The sequence below is a fragment of the Otolemur garnettii genome, unplaced genomic scaffold, assembly GCF_000181295.1.
Source record: "Otolemur garnettii isolate 467f Iridium unplaced genomic scaffold, OtoGar3 scaffold00033, whole genome shotgun sequence".
In the NCBI taxonomy this organism is placed as follows: domain Eukaryota; kingdom Metazoa; phylum Chordata; class Mammalia; order Primates; family Galagidae; genus Otolemur; species Otolemur garnettii.
In genome coordinates, this window is record NW_003852428.1 from 6544775 (window position 1) to 6550908 (window position 6134).

Below are 6134 nucleotides of genomic sequence, written 5' to 3' on the forward strand. Positions count from 1 at the left end.
CTCTGGAGTCCAAAGGAATGCCACCCTGGACTAGCTTCTACCCACAACCTTGAAGAGTGGATGAGTCCTGCCCACACTAATCAGAGCAATGCCCTCTCCTCAAGGTCAACTAACGTCAACCACATTTACAAAGTACCTCCTCGACAACAAATAACATTGTTTTACATTCAATAACTGGGTACTACAAACCCAGCCACATTGCCACATACAATTAACTGCCATGATCAGCTGGCATTATCTTAAAAAACTGAGTCATTCTACTTTTGCTCTTCTCAATAACATCTATTTTCCTACTAATAGCTAGAGTAATATATGACCTCGAGTTTCTTCTCCCGTTCTTAAAAACCGTTAGTGGCTCTTTTTAAATTAAATAGTTATAAATTCAAATGGGATCTCAAGACTCAATATTATCTGGCCCTTATCTACCTCTCCCACATCATTCCAAGGTATTCCTCTTTCTTTACCAGCCTCCTTTGATACCCAAATATCAGTTTCTAGAATGTGATAATCTTGTTTTTGTAATAGATCTTCCTACGTGTGGTTCACTTTACTGGTAATGGTTTCCTTCCTAACTCTTCACCTAATTCCCATTCAACTCCTATTTCATCTTAAGTGTTATTTGCTCAGAGCAGTTCCTCTAACTCTCCACTTAATTAGACACTTCATTTTATTTTTATTAAGAATACTTTAATTATACAGTTATATATATGTTTATGTGTTTAACGTTTAATTTTACAATTACTCTGAAGGCTGAATGAAAGCAGTAAACACATCCCCTTTTATGGCTTACATCCATTATCACCTTTAACTCTTATTAGCAAAGCGATACCATCCTGTTTTCTTTGTGAGTGAGAGAACCAGCTTGTCCAGCACAATCAGCCAAGTTGCTTGCTGAGGGCCAAAGAAATATAGAACAGAAAAGGGAGTACACTAGTGAACAAAAGTCGTTATAACTATCAGCTACAACCATATGACAGAAATAAGAATTGTTTAATTCTTCCTGACTTTAAGAATTATTTGTGTTCATTTAGCAAGTATTATTACTTAATTTTTCCTGTTATCCCCTTATCCTGTAAAAGAAAATGCATTGATTTAAATCCTCGCATGTACACACGGTTAGTGTATTTTCAGCTGAATGCAGGATAGTTGTATCATGTTAGGTGAAAATATGACATTGTTATTGGCTTTAGTAAGAGATTTAGAAAGAGATCCATCATTTAAGGAGAAGCATTGGGATGCCAAACTGACAAAAGGTAGACTTGTAGTGGCTCATTTTATGTGTCCGTTTGGCTGAACCACATGCTTAGATATGTAGATGAACATCAGCCTGAATGTTTCTGTAATGAGCATGTTTTTAGATGAGATTAACATTTACACCAGGAGACTTGAGCAGATTATCTTCCATGGTATAAGTGAGACAATCAGTTGAAGGCCGAAATAAAACAAAAAGACTGAGCCCCCTAAGCAAGAAAGGTTTGTGGGAGCAGTTGGCCTTCACAATTGTATCATCAGCTGCCTGGGTGTCCCCAGCTCCTGTCCACCCTGCAAGTTTTGGACCTCTAGCCTCCATCAGCCTGTGGACCAATTACTTAAATCTTTTCCTTTAAGATATAAAGGAATATCTTAGTATTTCTGTTTCCATTGGGAACTCTAATAGAGATTTTTTAAAGTGAGGAGTTTGTAAAAATACCTGAGCTTGTATATATGATCAGATGTATAAATGAATACATTTATCAGGAAGACGGCTCAGTGACCCATTCAGATACTCACAGTGGTCTGTGATCTGAATACCACCTGAGGACCTGGGCTAGATTGCTTCTCTATTTAGCAACCTATTAATTGTATCAGTAAACCTTGAAGGCAAGTTGTTAGGCGCTGAATTGATCCAGAAAGTACAATCACCAATGTATCACTTACGTAATAAAAGCAGGAGCTATGGCCAGTTAGTTCTTTTCTGAGACAAATTTGTACCATTTTTTTTTTCATTGTGCTTTTCAAAGAACATGAGGCCTTCAAATCCTTCAGCTACAGATTACTCTGATTCTCAATTTCCTGAGAGGAAGAGTTTAGGAAATATCTAATCTACATAGTTACACAGTTCCATTCATTCCTCAAGTATTAAAAATAACTCTTTTGCATATGTATAAAAGAGAATTCCAGGCAGTGCCTGTGGCTCAAAGGGGTAGGGTGCTGGCCCCATATACCAGAGGTGGCGGGTTTAAACCCAGCCATAGCCAAAAACTGCAACAACAACAACAAAAAGCTAGGATTGTGTAGAAAAAAAAAAAAAAACAATCTCTAAATTCACTCAATTAGTGTGTGAGTACGATATACTTTATAGGCAAATTATAGCATTCATCCATGAAAGGTAAGTATAATGGCTAATCACCAATTTTTTAGTTTACATAAAAGAAACATAAATTTTACTGCATTATTACAATTTGACATTTCTAGTACCTAAAATAACTACCAAAAAAAGGTAACTATAGTGTCCAAAAAGTCTCAGCCTCTTTCAGTCTGACAGCTGGAAAGTGATTCTACTGTCAAATCCACATGGGAAATATTCTGCAAGAATGTTTCTTTAGGTACACGTTCAAGTGGGCTGCAGACTAAGCCAGGAGGGTCCGGTTCTTTCAGCTCCACCTCCTCAAGCCCCTCTTGTACTGAACCACTTCATTTCCATATATGCTGAAAAACTGCTGCAGTCTGTGATCTAGTAGAAACAAGTGTGTGTGGTGTTGCTGTTCCCTGGAGACCATTTTGAGCTGACACAAATGCTATTATCCTTTCTCACAATGAGGTTTCTGTAAGTTTGCTCTCAAATTGTATTTCTTGAAAGGATTTCCCAGTCACACCTTTGTTCTTGTTCTTCCCATACTGGAAACAGAGCATAAAAGCAGGTAATAACGGACTCCACTTGTCTATATAAAGTGTAAGTAAAAGAAGTTGCAGGATAGCTCCCTCCATGTGATAAAAATAAATCATTTGTAAGAAATTCATCTTTCTTTTTTCATATACATAAGTCAAATAAAAGCACCACTTTGCAAGTATCTTCATTTCCCTTGTTCGTTTTGACAAGGTAATTATTCACCTCCTCTGGCAATTTCTCTTCCTTTATAAACTTTCTGTTGCAAAGGATCTAGGGAAAAATGAGTATAGTCTTATATGCCTCAGTGTTTTCTTAAATATAATGTTTCATAATAACAAGCAAGCTAAGGCTCATATTTTCCAAAGTCAAAAGTAAAGATTTGTATTCAATTAAAAGAATATAGAAACCAAGTAGGATTAAAAAATGAATCTAATAATACATAAAACCACCTTGAGTTTTTGGACCCATAAACAGACTTTCCTCTTGACCAATATAAACACCATTTTGATCAGAAATTGTTCTATGAATAAATGTATTAGTTTTGGTACAATTCAAAGAGTCTATTATGAATTCCTTCAATGGGTAATTTTTTTGTAAAATACTCATTTAAATGGATTTTAGACTGAATAAATTAATTCCTTTACTTTTCATGAAAAAAATATGACAGCAAGTTTGAAAATGGCTTCCTTTCACCTTCTTTTTATTTCTAAAAATTTGCATAGAGTCAGACTATGAATCATATTCATCAGAATTTTACAATTCTTGTTCAAGAAGCAATTCTTAAGAATCTTAAATTTATTTCAATGATAAGCTGATTATTATATATTTAAAATGTATACACTGTATACAACATATAGCAAAAAAATTATTAGTTTGCCACCCCACCAACAGTGTAAAAGTGTTCCCTTTGTTCCACATCCATGCCATGCCAGTACCTACAGCTTTGGGACATTGTGATGTGAGCTGTTCTCACTGGGGTTATGGAATGTCTCAATTGATTGCGTTTGCATTTATCTGATAATTAGGGATGATGAGCAGTTTGCATTGTTTGTTGACCATCCATTTGTCTTCTTCAGAAAGGGTTCTGTTCATGCCTCTTGCCCATATATAAATAAGATTGCTCTTTTCTTTTTAATGACTTAAAGTTCTCTGTAGATCCTGGTTATTAGGACTTTATCAGATTCATGGCATGCAGTTATCTTCTCCCATTCATTCTGAAGGCTGTCTGTTTGCTTTGGTTGTTGTGCAAAAGCTTTTGCTGTGCAGAAGCCTTTTAGCTTGAACATATTTATTTATTTATTTCTGATCTTGCTGCAATTGTCAAGGAGTCTTCTCCATAAATACTTCTCCCAGGCTGATATTGTCAAGAATTTTTCCCACATTTTCTTCTGGAGTTTCCTCTTTGGAAAATAGAATAGAAAATCATCAAAGAGTTAAAAGTAGACCTTCCATGTGATACCACAATCCCATTACTAGGTATTTATATGGAAGAAAATAATTCATTTTACCATAAAGACATTTGCACTGGAGTGTTTATTGCAGCTCAATTCACAATTGCCAACATGAGGAGTTGAGCCACGTGCCCATCAACATAGGAATGAATTATTAAATGGTCATATACATATGCCCTGGAATACTATTCAGCCATAAAAATGGATACTTTATATCTTTTGTGTTAACCTGGATGAATTTGAAGAACATTTTCCTTAGTAAAGTATCACAAGAATGGAAAAGCAAGTATTCAATGTACTCAATTCTAATATGATACCAATGGATAAATAACTACACGCCTAAAGGAAACACAGTTAAATTCAAGTGGGATGAGGAGTGAAGAGGGAAGAGAGAAAAAAGAGGAAGGAGGGGAATTGGTAAGTTCTCCCCTAAAGGTTGCACAGCGCATCCCCCGCCCCGAAGGGCTTAACTACAACTCAGACTTTGCCTGATGAAAGCAAACTATGTAACCAAATCATTTTTACCCTCAGATTACTCTAAAATAAAATTTGAATAATAAAATAACCCACTCATAGTTATGTATGTGTATTTACGCATAATATTTATTATATATTTAAAATATCCAGTGTTCTGTATTCATTCCTTCATATCAAGTTTACCATCTGGTATAACTCCCCTTTGGCTTCAAGCATTTTACGTGCTTTTAAGTTTGCAACTCTAGTAACAGTAAATTTTGAAAATGTCTATATTTTAATTTCCTTTTGAAAGAATAGAATAGTCTTCCTGAAAATAGAAATGTCCGTGAAGAGTGCTCTTCCCTTCGGCATTTTTAATGCAGGTGTTTTCCCCTCCCTCGTTACTGATGAGGAGGACGCTATTAGTCTATTTCTGTCCTTCTCTATGCAATGTGTCCTTGTTTACTTGGTGATTGCTCTTTATATGCCAGTCCCTCTGCTGCCCTGACTCTGTGGCCACCTCCTTATTTGATAACGTGGTTCTTTTCTTGCCACCTGAGCTGTGGGGTGTTGTATGGGGCTCGGGTGAGGAGGGCTGAAATAGCCACCAACTTGTGGTTCTAACCAGATGGAGTAGCACTACCGTAAACATAAACATTCCCCAAGTTTCTACCTATTGGGGCCATTTTCCTATGCTTTTAAATATTTGTTTTAATCTTTTTTCCTAGACTATATATTTCATAAGGCAGAAATTGCCCGACATCTTCGCATCACCACTGTCGGAATACTCCAAATTTAAGCGTATTTTACTTTGGCTTTTGTTCTTTTTTTCTGTAAGCATTAAATAATAATGATAAACACAATTTAGGAACTGCTTTAAAAGTAATAGATTCATTTGGATTGAACCTCTATCAAAACGGATAGGTATGAATCAGGGCATCTGTACTACATATATTAGCCAGGATTTTGCAGAGAAATAGAACCAGCTGTGTGTGTGTGTATGTTTCTGCGTATAAAGGTACATATAAGGTTCCTTTATGAAAACAGATGAGTTCAAATCTGCAACATGGACTAGTAGACGTGAGGCTCAGGAGAGCTAATGGAGCAGATAAAGTCCCAAGGCAGCAGCTGCAGAATTCCCTTTTGTACTATTCAGGCTTTCAACTGATTGAATGAGACTCATCCGTGTTACTAAGGGCAATCTGCTTATTCAATGGTCATTGATTTAAATGTTAGTGTCACCAATAATCCCCTTACAGAACTGACACATAAAATTAACCATCACAGCACCCTCATATATGGAATCTATTTTATCTGAGATTTGTTGTTATAACTCAAAGAAACAGAAGCACAAAGAC